Source organism: Papio anubis, chromosome 3, assembly GCF_008728515.1.
Source record: "Papio anubis isolate 15944 chromosome 3, Panubis1.0, whole genome shotgun sequence".
In the NCBI taxonomy this organism is placed as follows: domain Eukaryota; kingdom Metazoa; phylum Chordata; class Mammalia; order Primates; family Cercopithecidae; genus Papio; species Papio anubis.
Genome location: NC_044978.1, coordinates 131418268 through 131434742, shown reverse-complemented (window position 1 = coordinate 131434742; position 16475 = coordinate 131418268). Strand labels below are relative to the sequence as shown.

Below are 16475 nucleotides of genomic sequence, written 5' to 3'. Positions count from 1 at the left end.
AAAAGTATTATTTGGGAACAGATAAATGTCCATATTAAAATGAAATCTTCACAATTTATGTTCCTTTGCTGCAGCTCCAGCCGGTCCCTCTGTTCAGGGTCCCTGACTTCCTGCAACACTTTTCTTTATAAATTACGCAGTCTCAAGTACTTCTTTCTTTTCTTCTTCTTTTTTTTTTTTTTTTTTTGAGATGGAGTCTCGCTCTGTTGCCAGGCTGGAGTGCAGTGGTGCGATCTCGGCTCACTGCAACCTCCACCTCCGGGGTTCAAGTGATTCTCCTGCCTCAGCCTCCTAAGTAGCTGGGACTACTCGGCCCATGCCACCAAGCTCAGCTAATTTTTTGTATTTTTAGTAGAGACAGAGTTTCACCATGTTGGCCAGGATGATCTCAATCTCTTGACCTTGTGATCTGCCCACCTTGGCCTCCCAAAGTGCTGGGATTACATGCGTGAGCCACCATGCCTGGCCTCAAGTATTTCTTTATAGCAATGCAAGAATGGTCTAACATATTCTCTCTTTTTTTTTTTTTTCTTCCACTCATTTAGTCATTGTAAACAAACATTCTCTGAAAAGGAATTTGGAGGAAAGAGACTTTATTCCAGTGGACAGTTTGCAAACCAGGGAAACATGGCCTTTGGTGTAAAACAAAAGTGTGCTCCAGAGAACAGAGAGAGGGTTTGGATTTTGTAACCAAAATTGCCACCCAGATTACTAATTAGGTCTGTTTATACAAATGAGGGATTCAAACTAGCTTAGTTCTGATTGATTGACACAGCTGAGCTCCTATTGGTTGGTTTGGGTGAGTTTTGTAAATCCCAAAGTTCAATAGAGGTGTGAGTTTTCAGTGAACTCAGAGTATGTGTGTGACCTTTAGTAAGCAAATGGCCACTTGGCTCCATTTAAAATTTGTTAGCCACATGGGATCCATCTTAAAGGATTGCCCCTTTCGGGTTCGCATTTATTCACATTATACCATAATGACAAATAATACTATTTACCAAGCACACCACCCCAGGTGCCAGGAATACAGTTGTGAACAAGATGGACAAGGTCCTACTCTCATGAAGCTTACTTTATAGGAGAGGGAAATAAATGTTAATAAGTAAACCAATAAACTAGGAATTCCAGATTAGGAAAAGTGCTGTGAAGGAAATAGATAACTTGCTGAGGGCCAGAATAGTTGAGGGAGAAGTGACTACTTTAGATTGCAGGGGGAGGATGTCTTTTCTGATGAGGTCACATTTGTGCAGAGACCTAAGGACATGAAGCTGCCAGTCATTGAAAAAGCTGGGAAAAGAGCATTCAAGGCAGGTAAGACTGTACGTTGAAAAAACAGATCTGAGGTAGGAAAGAAATAAGAATAATCAAGGAGGCCGGGCACAGTGGCTCACTCCTGTAATCCCATCACTTTGGGAGGCCAAGGCAAGTGGATCATCTGAGGTCAGGAGTTCAAGACCAGCCTGACCAACATGGTGAAATCATGTCTCTACTAAAAATACAAAAATTAGCCAAGCATGGTGATAGCCGCCTGTAATCCCAGCTACTCAGGAGGCTGAGGCAGAAGAATTGCTTGAACCCAGGAGGCAGAGGTAACAGTAAGCCGAGATCATGCCATTGCACTCCAGCCTGGGCACCAGAGCAACACTTTATCTCAAAAAAAATGAAATAAATTAAAATAGCCAAGGAATAGAAAGGCCAATAAACTAAAGCATAGTAAACTAGGGGCATAATAATCTGTATTTAGGCCAGTATGGTGGACACTGCTGGCTGCTTCCCAATACTCATTAATTCTTTCTTCCACATTATGTGTAGAAATATGCCTAGTTTTAACTTCTACCTCCCTAATTCTCCCTGCAGCTAAAGGGGCCATGTGGCTCTTTCTGGTCAATGAAATGAAAGTGGAAGTCTACTCTGTGGGTCTTCCGGAAAGGGTATTGTTTTCCTGGTAAAAAGGAATTAGCTCATTTCATAAGCACCATTTACCCTTTGCCATTTCGCCTCCTTCCTTTATTCCAGCTTGAAAGGAGGACATAATTCCTAGAGAAGGAGGAGCTATCCTGAGACCAATGCTGACAAAAGCCACACAGTATGGAAGGGATGGCAGAGTAGGGTGCAAGAAGGAGCCTGTCTTTTATGACTTCCTCAAGTAGATGCACTGGCCCTGGACAGCTGGCTTCTGGACTAATCAAGAAAATAAACCCCATCATTATGATTGTGTTAATTTTATTTAAAAATCCTGACTCAAGACTTAAACATCTAAGGCCTTACACACCATTCTGAGGAATTGGGATCTTATCCCAAGTGCAATGAGAAGCCATTAAAACTCCACCAAATTTTATTGTTCACAACACAGAGAAGTAGATGTTATAAACATTGAAACTGGATAAACAGCAGCATTCAAGTGGGCATTGTGTGGGATCAGGGTACTGGATTCTTCATACTTGCTTATTTTATTTTATTTTTTTTTAGATACAGAGTCTCGCTCTGTTGCCAAGGCTGGAATGCAGTGGTGTGATCTTGGCTCACTGCAACCTCTGCCTCCCAGGTCCAGGCGATTCTCCTGCCTCAGCCTCCTGAGTAGCTGGGATTACAGATGCATACCACCACGCCTGGCTAATTTTTGTATTTTTAGTAGAGACAAGGTTTCACTATGTTGGTCAGGCTGGTCTCAAACTCATGACCTCAAGTGATCCACCTGCCTCAAACTCCCAAAAAGCTCGAATTACAGGCGTGACCACCACACCCAACTAATACTTGGTTCTACTACAGTCATCTCCCTCTTATTTCCCACAATTCACTGGGTCAGAAGTAGCTTCCTTCCCTCTCTTTCCTTATGGAAAAAAACATTTTTTCATATCTCCTGTTTTTTCAGTTAAAGAAACCCTTCACACTCACCAGTTCTGCTTCTTGATAAGTTAATGCACGCAGAAGGATTTTTTAAAACCCCTTCTCACTTGACAAAGCCTGGCTTTCAAGATTAATCCTGTGCTGGAGACTCAAAAATCCCATTTGACAGTTGCTTCTTTGTTCCAATTCATATGTGTTCTTCCCCCTAAAGCATGGAAACCATTATTTCAATGGATGGAGTGCCTCAGGGAAATAAGACACTCAAATATAAAAACATCTAAAAATATTTCAAAAATATTATGCTAGTGGTGGTTTTTTTCTTTATTTTGTCTATGTAGTTTGGGCACATTCACTTCTCTATGCCTGTTTCCTTACCTATAAAATGAGGAGATATGGTAATCAACATCATAGAGCTATGAGAATTAAAGAAGATAAATTTTATAAAATGTCTTAAAAAATTGTAATTATTATTTTTTTCAAGCATTTACAATGTGATACCTACAATTGGCTATATACTTTACACATATCACCACGTTTAGAGCTGACAATTACCCCCAGGAGGGCTGGTCTGATTGCCTCTACTTTAGAGATGAGGATTCAGACTTGGAGAAGTTAAATAATTTGCTCAACTTCACACAGCCTATCTAATAATTTCTAGAGTCAGATGTATTAGTTTTCTGTGGCTGCTATAACAAATTACCACAAATTAGTAGTTGAAAATAACAGAAATTTATTCTCTCACAGTTCTGGAGACTGGAAGTCCAAAATCAGTTTTGTTGTACCAAAATGAAAGTGTCTACTGGACCATGCTCTTGCTGGAGGCTCCAGTGGAGAATCTACTCTTTGCCTCTTAGAGCTTCTGGTGGCTGCTAACATTCCATGGCTTGTGGCCACATCAGTCCAATCTCTGCTTTTGTGGTCACATTGCCTTCCCCTTTCCTGTTTGAATCAAATTTCCCTCTCCCTGTCTTATTATTATTATTATTACTATTATTATTATTATTTGAGACAGAGTCTTTCTCTGTTGTACAAGCTGGAGTGCAGTGGCGCGATCTCAGCTCACTGCAACCTCCACCTCCCAGGTTCAAGCAATTCCCCTGCCTCAGCCTCCCAAGTAACTGGGATTACGGGCATGCACCACCACATCCAGCTAATTTTCGTATTTTTAATAGAGATGGGGTTTCACCATGTTGGCCAGACTGGTCTTGAACTCCTGACCTCAGCTGATCCACCTGCCTTGACGTCCCAAAGTGCTGGTATTACAGGTATGAGTCACTGCACCCAGCCTCTCCCACTCTTTTGTAAGGACACTTGGGATTTCATTTAGTGCCCACCAGGATAATCTCACCATCTCAAAATTCTTTTTTTTTTTTTTGAGACGGAGTCTCACTCTGTCGCCCGGGCTGGAGTGCAGTGGCCGGATCTCAGCTCATTGCAAGCTCCGCCTCCCAGGTTTACGCCATTCTCCTGCCTCAGCCTCCCGAGTAGCTGGGACTACAGGCGCCTGCCACCTCGCCCAGCTAGTTTTTTGTATTTTTTAGTAGAGATGGGGTTTCACCGTGTTAGCCAGGATGGTCTCAATCTCCTGACCTCGTGATCCGCCAGTCTTGGCCTCCCAAAGTGCTGGGATTACAGGCTTGAGCCACCGCGCCTGGCCTCAAAATTCTTATCTACATCTGCAAAGACCCTTTTTTCATGTTAGGTAACATTTATGGGTTCCAAGGATTAAGATCTGATATCTTTCATTATTCAGTTTGCTACATAAGGAATCAAATGTAGGTCTACATGACTATAAGCTTAAATTTCAACCATGCATTTGTCCACTTCATATTTATTAAATTCCTGATACATAGAAGCACTGTGGCAGATACTGTGGCTACGATGTGAAGCAAAACCAATCACCATTGGTTGATTTGGGCTGCCCTTATGAGCCAACAAGTTCACTGGGGAGATAGATATTGGTAAAAATAATCATGCAAATGAATGTCAAATTGCAACTATGATACATGTTATGATAGGAGGTACATGGTGCTGTATGAATTTGGTCAAGTCTGGGAAAGGTCCACATACTAAGAATTACTTGAGATGAGATCTGAAGGAAGAATGGGGTCACTAGACATAAAACGAAGAACAAGCAAAAATCCTTATGTAGTCCTGCTAGCACAAGGTCTGACACATATAAGTGCTCATAAAATCAGTTTCCCTCTTCCCACTCTCCTCTCTTCCTTAAAGAATCTACTGGTGCAATTATAGTCTTATTGTAACAGACATAGAACTACTCCCATGGGGCTGTAGAACCACACAGGTTTCCCTAAGTGTCTTCCTAACTCATGCTCTGTGCTATAGTCCATGTAACATCTGTCTTCACAGGTCATAGTTCATCAGTGTAAATTTTGATAAATCTTTAATATACCTTGCTCCATCAAGACAGGAACCAAAAATTAAATACTTAGTTTGTAAAAAAAAAAAAAAAAAGCAAGCATTTTGTCAATGTACCGTGTTCCAAAATGGGATTGAGACATTATCAAGACATTTGAAAAATCCCAACAAACCATCCATTAACCGAACTTTTTTTTTTTTTTTGAGACAGAGTCTTGCTCTGCTGCCCAGGCTAGAGTGCAGTGGCACAATCTTGGCTCACTGCAACCTCCCCACCTCCCGGGTACAAGCAATTTCCCTGCCTCAGCCTCCCTAATAGCTAGGAGTATAGGCTTTCACTACCATGCCTGGCTAATTTTTTTGTATGTTTTGTAGGCACGGGTTTCTCCATGTTGGTCAGACTGGTCTCGAACTCTAGACCTCAGATGATCCACCCGCCTCAGCCTCCCAAAATGCTGGAATTACAGGCGTGAGCCACCGCACCCAGCCAACGTTTATTTTTTTTTTAAAAGATCTTGTCAATTCTATCTCACATTGTTTATTAGGCAACAGAAAGTTGTTCAAAGACAGTCGTTGCAAATGTTACCGTGTGTTACATGAAAGAAATTTCAGAAAATGTGCTTTTGCAGTTGAAAGTAAGTATTTTTCAAAGCTTTCATGGACTTTGTTTGTTTGTTTGTTTGTTTGTTTTAAGTCAGTCAAATTTAGCTGGGGGGAGGGTAGGGTTGTACACCAACTTTAGTGACACTAATGTTAGTAAGTTCTGATAACTCACTACTGCTGGACCAGCCTAGCTGACATTTGCCATGTAAAGGAAATAAAATTATCTGATTTAACAGCTAGTTGAAAAACAAAATATGGAATAGTTTTCCTTTTTTGTTTTAGATCTTATTCAATGTTATTTCTTAACCTTCTCAAATATTTCTTTTTTTTTTTTTTTTTTGAGACTGAGTCTCACTCTGTCACCCAGGCTGGATCGCAGTGGTGCAATTTCGGCTCACTGCAACCTCTAGCTCTCGAGTTCAAGTGATTTTCCTGCCTCAGGCTCCCAAGCAGCTGGGATTATGGGCGTGCGCCACCACATCCGGCTAATTTTTGAATTTTTAGTAGAGTCAGGGTTTCGCCGTGTTGGCCAGGTTTGTTTCGAACTCCTGATCTCAAGTGATCTGCCTGCCTTGACCTCCCAAAGTACTGGGATTACAAGCGTAAGCCACCACACCCGGCCTAAATGTTCTATTTCTTAACCTGATGATGGGTATGTAAATGTCCATTTTATTGTTCTGTAAATCATACATTGTTGTGTTTATGATTTATTTCACAATTTAAAAAAGATCACTCCACCTATTCCCCTTGCTCAAATTCCATGCTCATTAAAGAGCATTCTGGTGATGCTCTGACTCCTATTGTAACTGTGCCTCCAGTAAGGGAATGGATATTGGACCATATGGCATGTTTAATTCTTTTTGTTAGAGTAATAAACTGGTGTGAAAGTTTTATTTTAGAAAAAAATACTAATGAAACAATGAATGCTTAGTTCATTTAACGGCTGCGTTCTTATAAATGAAATTAAATTAGTCTCTCAATATGTTCTCTTAGAGCCAATATATCTTCTGCAAGTAACCAAATTCATACTCAGAATCAGGACTTTCTGGATGCTTCTATTTCATCCCATATTGCAGCTTCAATTTTTGAAACATCATATTCCCTCATCATATCAAATTCAAGTCACAGCTGTCTCTACTTCTAAGTTGCTTTCATTTGTTCTTCGGTGAAACAAAGATCAAATATTATTCCTTAAATATTAAAATTTGGACAGTCCCAGTATTTGGACGAGAGCTGAGGCTTCATTTTCACTTTCAGCTTATTAACAGGAACTTCTTGGCTAGGCTGTTGTGCTACTGGCTTCATATTCACATCAACAGTGCTATATTCAGGAAGGGCATCTCGTAAATACAGCAAGTTATCATCCAGCCATTTCTCTAATTTGACCACTTGAATCTCCTGGATTCGAAGATTATAAAGTTCAAAGCAAATCTTAACACCTTGTCCTTTGATAATATTCCTAAGGATAAAAGTAGCCCCAAGTGCTTTTCCTGATCTCTAGATGCAAATCCCCAGAAACTGGCTGAGTTTTTTCACTGGCATATGAGTTAGCTATAGTAACACAAAGAATACTTCCAAAATAGAACTCTGGAATGTGGAGTACTTTTCTCCTTTCTAACATAACTTTTCTTCCTTTTTGAAATTTCAGAGAATTTGTTCTTTTCCTTGGAGGAATGAATTAGGGACTCAAGAACTGCAAGCAACAGAGGCCAACCCCCAGACTGGAGACTCTGGCCTGGGCTTCTTGCAACCCCATGCCCCGCCACAATGCAGGCCACCATGCTAGATTGCTCACGTTGAGACTACCAGTCTCCATGTTTTAAATTAGTCATTTTTCTTCCTTTTGGTGAGTTCTGTAAGGTTCAATAAGTAACCTCTGATCAATATTTATTGCTGGAGAAAGAACTGAAAACTGTGAGTTTGCATCAAACAAACACTACTGTGTATAGTAGCAGTGCTGCAAGAAGTAGGACAAGAGCTATCTGGACATTCATCCACAGAGAGTTTGATTGATTTGGTGGCTGGGAGATGAGGGCATTCTTTGTGATTGCTTCTGTTTAGGCCAATGGAGACAAAGTGGTCAGCTGATGGTGAGGGAAGGAAAAGGAGTATAGACAGTTTGAGGAGAGAGGACAATGTGTGATATAGCCTCTTTTAGACAGTGGGAAAGGAAACATCATAGGAAATTTCCTCCCAGGGAATATTTAATGATCCTTTGAGATTTGTATATGTGAATTCAATCAGCATGGTTGAGGCTGTTTTTTGTTTTGTTTCCGGAACGCTCAGCTTCGTGGTGCAAACACAAAGTAGAAGAGAGCAGGGCTTAACTAGGGGTTAGAGCATTGCTAGGAGAGTCCAATAGTGGGATCAAGCATCAGGAGAATGATTCTAATGAAGGGGCATGAGTTCTAAGCTGAATAAGGGGAGAAGGGAGGAACTGAGTCAGGTAATCTGTAGTGGAAAGTGGAAGTCAGTTGATTGGAAGACACTAGTCAAGCAGTTGCTCTAGTGCACTCAAGTGAGTGGGCTGGAAGGCTAGTAAGGGAGGGGTGGGGTGTGAGAGAGGGGGAGGTTCCAAGCTGAGATTGGGATGCTGTGCAGAACCAAGGATATCAAGGTCATTAATATAGCTACAAGAATGAGAGATAAAGACAACTGAGTAAAAGCCAATTCAAACAAGCAATTTTTGGCCTTATCTAGTCTCTTCTCTGCACATTGGTCTCCAATATGTAACTATTTTACCATTGCATGGTAACAGGAGACTTGGCAGTTCTCAGAGGACTTATCTTCCTGTTTATGAAAGAGCGATGAACTCAGAGGTTATCACTGGTAGGTAGATGGTTAACACACAGTAAATAGACCTATAATTTAGATGGGAGTGATCATAGGACAAAGCATTCTGGGAGTGTTATAAAACTCCAGGGAAATCAAGAAGCTAAATGTGACTTGGAAGGCTGCAAACAATAAAGGTGGCAAAAAAGGAGTAGTGTTGAGTGGTTTTGACTCATGATGAAGGAAACTCAATAGTAGGAAAGAGGAACTGGATTAAGCAAATTCAACCTAATTCTTCGGGGTTATAAAACAAGGACAAATAAACCTGCATACCCTTTTATTTACTCCTTTACCTCCACAACAGGGAATATTTTCACTTGAAGTAAATCAAGCTATAGTGAATACCCACAGTAGCCTTGAAGAGGAAAGCAAAGATAACAAAACAAAGGAGGATAGTATATGAAAGCTTCAGAACCTCTTTCTCCCCGTAGGTTTAACATGAGGCACCAAATAACAGAAAACTGCAAATAAATTAGGGGGAAGCAGCACTGAGTTCAGGTGCAGAGTTTAATTTCAATCTCTTTCAAATCCCAGATTAAAAATTGTATAGTTTGGACATTGTATATAGCAAAATTCTTAGATAAGATATTCAGGTTTAAATTCTAGTCTCACTTATGAGGCAGAAAAAAAATGTATCTGTATATACCTAGTCCAATGCTAGTTTGACAATTTTATGATCTGATTCATAAATTTACTTTTCTTAGAGTATAAGCTTAGATAATTTTCTAATGAGGTGTTTCCTTATTGGTCACTGAATTTATAGATCATAGTTTTCTGAAACTTCCCACTACCTGTTGGGAAAAAGCTGGTGTTGGGGAAAAAACTGAGGCAGGGCTTGCATGTCTGACATAATGTCCTCTGGAATGTGTCTAGACTTGCTGGCTTCTTGCTTCTAACCCTCCTAGGCTCCTAAATTGATTGTATTCCCATTATCTCAAGTAGCAGATGTTCCATATAAATCCTAAACAATCACAGCTGTAGATCATGCACCTGCCCTTTTGACCCCCACATTCTCACGACCTGTTTCTTTGTTGGATTCCCAATAAATAGCTTGGGCTCCCAGAGCTCAGGGCCTTTGCAGCCTCCATAATCATGATAGCCTCCGGTGCCACTTTTCTTCTCAAACTTTTTCTCAATCCTTTGACTCTGCCGGACTTTGTTGCCCCCACAATCTGGTGTTGGGACTGATCATCCCAACATTGCTGGCAGCCCAAAATGGGGCAATAAAGACACTGGTGAAGAAACACTAGAACTTGTGAAAGCAGAGGATGCATCATCAAAGGACACCCAAGGACGTCTAAAAGAAGCTTGGCAGAAAAGCTGAGCACTTGGAAGAACCAGGGTAACAATGGGACAAAGTGAAAGTAGACATTCTGCTTATTTAAATTTCTTAAGGCATTTATTACGAAGAGGAGGAGTGAAACTTAGTAGTCAGAATTTGTTGTCAACCTTTAATGCAGTAAAGCAGTTTTGCCCATAGTTCCTTGAACAAGGGACTATGGAGTTGAATGAATGGGAGATAATTGGCAGAGATTTTTTTTAAAGTGTATAAAGATGGAGCAAAAATTCCAGTCTTGGTTTGGTCAATATGGGTGCTAATAAAAGCAGCTCTTGAACCATTTCAAACAGATGATGAGGCAGATTCAGATGGGGAAAGAGGAGGATGAGTGTGAAAACCTATCTTCAGATTCTGAATGTGAGGAACAAACAGGAAACAGGAAATTAAAGAAAAGAAAGGGAAACTGAAAAAAGTGTGTTTTACTAGCCTGTCGGCTCTACCTGCTGAATTAAGTGAAAGGCCACCTCCTCTCTCTCCCCTTAAAGGGTGAGAAGATGAATTAGCTACAAAACTTACTGCTCCTGTAGTTGTAACATTAAAATCTGGAGCAATTGGTGGTGCTATACAAAATTCTATTCAAAAGGCTAGAGCCGAGGGAGACCTTGAAGCATGGCAATTTCCCTTAACTATAATCCAGCAGGAAGGACAGAATATGGCTAATCGGACCACCTTTCCTTTTAAGCTGTTAAAGGAATTCAAGCAAGCCGTTAGTCAATATGGGCCAAACTCTCCTTTTGTGCAAACTTTATTAAAAAACGTTTCTCTCGATAATAGATTAATACCGTATGATTGGGATACTTTAACAAAATCTGTTCTCACTTCATCTCAGTACTTGCAGTTTAAAACCTGGTGGGCTGATGAGGCTCAAACTCAGTCAAGGGAAAATACACAAGCACAACCACCTGTGCCTGTTTCCTTTGAACAGTTAATGAGAGTCGGAGCTGATTGGGGTTGATTAAATCAAGCAGTAATGGAGGATGTTGCCATTGTTCAGCTGTGCTCTATGTACTTACAGGCACAGGAAAGGATAAATGTTATAGGGGAAAAATATCCTTCTTTCAGTTCTATCCAACAAGGACCTAAAGAATCATATATTGATTTTATTGGTTGGCTCCAAGAGGCTGTGTATAAAGCCATAACTGATAAAACAGCTCAAGATGTTGTAATCAGCTTCTTACATATCATAATACTAATACAGAGTGTCAAACTGCTATTAGACCCCTGAGAAGGAAGGCTCATTTAGCTGAACATATTAAGGCTTGTGATGGCATTGGGGGTAACTTACATAAGACTACTTTTTTAGCTCAGGCTGTGGCTGGATTAAGAGTCAGAAAGAATATGCCCTGTTTCTTAGGCTCTTGCTTTAATTGTGGGCAACTGGGACACAGACAAAAGGAATGTAGGAAAGGAAATCAAAAGGCAAGAGCTACCAACAAACAGAAAAGTCCTGGTGTATACCCCCATTGTGAAAAAGGCCATCACTAGGCAAGTCAGTGTCATTCTAAAATTAGCAAAGATGGACAACCTCTCTCGGAAAACAGAAAGAGGGGCCCAACTCGAGCCCCTCAACAAACCGAGACATACCCAGTACTATCACTGCCCTTACAAACGTACAATTGTCCCCCGCCACAGGAGGCAGTGCTGTTATAGACCTCTGCAGCACAATTCCCATCTCCTTACTTCCTGGGGAGCCACCAAAACAGGTCCCCACAGGAGTTAGGGGACCCTTACCCACAGGAACAGTTGGTCTATTACTTGGAAAGTCTAGTCTAAATTTGAAAGGTGTCACTTGCATATGGGAATAATTGATTCTGATTATATCAGAGAAATTCAACTAGTTCCTCAACGCTATGGTCTGCTTCCCCAGGAGAAAGAATTGCTCAGTTGTTGCTGTTACCTTACATAAAATTAGGAAGCAGCACAATGAAGAGAACAGGAGGCTTTGGTAGAACTAATACAACAGGAAACGCTGTATATTGGGTTAATCAAGTGTCTGACAAAAGACCTATTTGCACAGTAACTATTCAGGGAAAAGATTTTGAAGGACTAGTAGACACTGGAGCTGATGTCTCTATTATTGCTATAAATCAATTGTCCTGGCACTGGCCTAAGCAAAAGGCATCCTTTGGTATTGTTGGAGTAGGAGCTGTCTCGGAAGTTTTTCAAAGTTCCTTGATTTTACCATGTCAAGGGTCAGATGGTCAGGAAGGGACAATTCAGCCTATCATTACACCTATTCCTCTCAATTTATGAGGTAGAGACTTACTGCAATAATGGGAGGCTGAAATATCTATTCCTATGGATCAATATAGTAGTAACACTAGTAACAAATGATGATAAATATGGTATATTGCCCAGGAAAAGGTATAGGGAAAGATAAAAATGGCCAATCAGAACCTTTAGAATTAAAAGAACAAACAGATCGGACAAGATTGGGGTGTCATTTTTAGAAGCGGCCATTGTTGAGCCTCCAGCTCCCATTCCTCTTGTCTGGCTAACTGCCAAACCAGTTTGGGTGGAGCAGTGGCCGCTGAAACAGGAAAAACTGAAGGCCTTAAAAGAGCTGGTGCAGGAACAATTGCAAAAGGATATAGAACCCACTTTCTCCCCTTGGAATTCTCCTGTATTTGTCATTAAGAAAAAATCAGGGAAATGGAGAATGTTAACAGATTTAAGGGATGTTCATGCCCATTCAACCTATGGGTACACTACAACCAGGGTTACCCTCCCCAACAATGATCCCAAAATACTGGCCTCTCATAGTGATAGATCTAAAGGATTGCTTTTTTTTCCTTTTAATACCATTCCTTTAGCTGCCCAAGATTATGAAAAATTTGCTTTTACTATTCCCACCATAAATAATAAAGAACCAGCAGACAGATACCATTGGAAAGTACTACCACAAGGCATGCTAAATAGCCCGACTATTTGCCAAACTTATGTCAGGAAAGCTATTAAGCCAGTTAGAGAACAGTTTAAAAAATGTTATATCATCCATTACATGGATAATATTTTGTGTACAGCTGAAACTAGGGAAGAATTGATGTTGCACTACAAACAGTTAGAAAAGGCTGTAAAGGTGGCAGGGTTGATTATAGCCCCCAGTAAAATCCAAACTTCTACACCTTTTCAATATCTAGGAATGAAGGTAGACTAAAATCCTATTAAGTCTCAAAAGATTCAAATTCAGAGAGATAATTTAGAAACCCTAAATGATTTCCAAAAATTACTAGGTGACATTAATTGGATTCGTCCAACTTTAGGCATTCCTACCTATGCTATGTCTCACCTCTTTTCTACCTTACAAGGTGATTCTAACCTTAACAAGAAATGTTCCTTGTCCAAAGAGGCATTGGAGGAACTTCAATTAATTGAGGAAAAAAATCAGCAAGCACACATAGAACAGATTAATCCAACGCATAATCCAATGCAACCATTACAGTTTTTAGTTTTTCCTACTAAGCATTTGCCTACAGGAGTTATAGTTCAACAGGATGATCTGGTTGAGTGGTTTTTCTGCCTCACAATACAACCAAAACGTTCACACTGTACCTGGATCAAATTGCTGTGCTAGTAGGACAAGCAAGGCTGCACACAACAAAGCTAATGGGATATGATCCAAATCAGATTATAGTTCTGTTAACTAAACAACAAATTCAACAAGCCTATGTTAATTCCCAAGAATGGCAAGTTAATTTGGTAGGTTTTGTTGGCATTCTTGATAATCATTATCCTAAATCTAAGATATTTCATTTTCTAAAATTAACATCCTGGATATTGCCTTCTAATACTCAAAAAGCCCCTATTAAAGGTGCCCTTATTGTTTTTACTGATGGATCTAGTAATGGAAAAGCCTCATTTGTGGGACCTCAACAACTTTTGCAAACTCACTTTACTTCTGCTCAAAGGGCTGAACTTATGGCTGTGATAACTGTTAAAAAACTTTTAAACAGCCAGTAAACATTGTTTCTGATTCAGCCTATATGGTGCAAACCACACAAAATATTGAATGTGCCTTAATTCAAAATGTGACTGATAAACAACTTAATTCTTTATTTCATTCTTTACAGCAAGCACTACAACAAAGGCATTCACCTTTCTATATCACTCATATGAGAGTACATACTAACCTCCTTGGCCCTTTAACTAAACTCAATCAAAGGGTGGATGCTTTGGGGTCCACAGCTTTTGCTGATGCACAAACATTTCATTCTTTAACCCATCTTAATGCTTCAGGCCTTAGGAAAAGATATGGTGCATCATGGAAAGAAGCTAAAGAAATTTGCAACACTGTTCTGCCTGCCAAGTCCTGCATTTGCCACATCAAGGAAGAGAAGTTAACCCTAGGAGTTATCTCCAAATTCCATCTGGCAGACGGATGTGACACATATTCCTGCTTTTGGAAAATTGTCCTTTGTTCATGTTTCAGTAGATTCCTATTCACATTTTATCTGGGCCACATGTCAAACAGGGGAGGCTACAGCTCGTTAAAAGACATCTTTTACCTTGCTTTTCTGTTATGGAAATCCCAGAAAAAATAAAAGCTGATAACGGCCCAGGATACTGTAGTAAAGCCATGGCTACATTCTTTCAACAATGGAATATTGCCAATACTATGGGTATTCCGTATAACTCACAAGGACAGGCAATAGTGGAAAGAGCTAATCGTACTTTAAAAACTCAAATACAAAAGCGAAAGGCAGGAGACCAGGAATATAAAACATCACATATGCAATTGCATCTAGCTTTATTAACATTAAATTTTACAAAAAGATCAACCCATAACTGCAGCGGAACAACTTCTGACAGGACAAAAGGAAAATAAAAATGCTGGACAAGATATATGATAGAGGGATACACATACAAAGAACTGGGAAAAAGGAAAGATAATTACACGGGGAAGAGGATTTGCTTGTGTCTCTCCAGGTGACAATCAGGTGCCTGTGTGGGTGCCCGCTAAACATCTGAAGATCTATCATGAGCCACAGCATCTAGTGGACCCACCTGTACAGTGCGAATTGAAGGTCTGAAAAGCCTCGATTTGCTTTCCTTGTGCCTTCTGTTAGAAGGGGCCTGTTTCTCATTATCAGTGGCCTCCCAGCTACAGCCACAAAAGTTTTTGCTTCTGTTTCAGTAGATTTAATAATGTAGGGATGAGGGTATGCTTCTTTTTTGCAGGAGATGAATGAACCGTGTGGATGCCCTCAAGATGTGTATGACCATGGAATGGGAGACTGGAGGGACCCATGGATCCCAACCATGGACTAGGTTCCCCCAGTAGGAGCCATGAGCCAGTTGAATCTGAATGTGAAGATGGAATGAAGACTGACCAGAGTCACGATGCTTAATGAACCGGTGCTTTCTGACTCAGCTCCTCCCTACCCTGAATACAAGAGACTCTAATAGTTAGGCAGGAATATCATTGCCCCTATTCAGCATGAAGAAGTTACAGAAGATGGACCTTCATCTTTCTGCAACCCCTAGGATTAAGGGTCCTCTTATAAAAGGGAAAGGGGAGATATGTGGGATGCATTCAAACCACAGAGACTCCAGTTTGAATGAGAGCTAAGAAAAATGAAGCTGGATCACCAACCGGCAATTAAGGGCTGCACAGCCTGCAATTGCCTTGCTCAATTAAAAGAGGCCACCTTTTATGCTAGCAATAATGATAACTAGTAATAATGATAGTAATAATGATACCTTCTCTTTTACAAAAAAGAGAAGCGGGGCATGTTGGGGAAAAAAACTGAGGCAGGGCTTGCATGTCTGACATGATGTCCTCTGGAATGTGTCTAGACTTGCTGGCTCCTTGTTGGTAGCCCTCCTAGGCTTCTAGATCGATTGTATTCCCATTGTCTCAAGTAGCAGAAGATGTTCCATATCAATGTTAAACCATCATGGCTGTAGATCATGTGCCTGCCCTTTTGACTCCCACATTCTCATGACCTGTTTCTTTGTTGGATTCCCAATAAATAGCCTGGGCTCCCAGAGGTCGGGGCCTTCACAACCTCCACAATCATGATGGCCCCCTCGTCCCACTTTCCTTTTCAAACTGTCTTTTTCTCAACCCTTTGACTCTGCCAGACTTCATCACCCCATGACCAGGTGTTGGGTCTGATCACCCCAACACTACTGTGGCTGAATACTTCAAAATTATTAACTTTTGTAGCTATTTGATCGTCTTTTCTTTGATTCAATTGATAGAGTGTTATCACCTTTAAAATACAGGGTACAACTTAGGCTTAATATTCCTGGTCAATAAAAATATACCACGTTTTAAAGAATCTAGGCCAGGCGCAGTGGCTCACGCCTGTAATCCCAGCACTTTGGGAGGCCAAGGCAGGCAGTTCACGAGGTCAGGAGATTGAGACCATCCTGGCTAAACACGGTGAAACCCCATCTCTACTGAAAATACAAAAGAAAATTAGCCGGGCTTTGTGGCGGGCCCCTGTAGTCCCAACTACTCAGGAGGCTG

General features: G+C 40.7%; 1 pseudogene; it reads right to left on the bottom strand.

Annotated features, from left to right (window-relative positions):
* Positions 1–6399: 6399 nt before the first annotated feature.
* Positions 6400–16368, bottom strand: LOC110743260 (annotated as a pseudogene).
* Between the last annotated feature and the right edge of the window lie 107 nt (positions 16369–16475).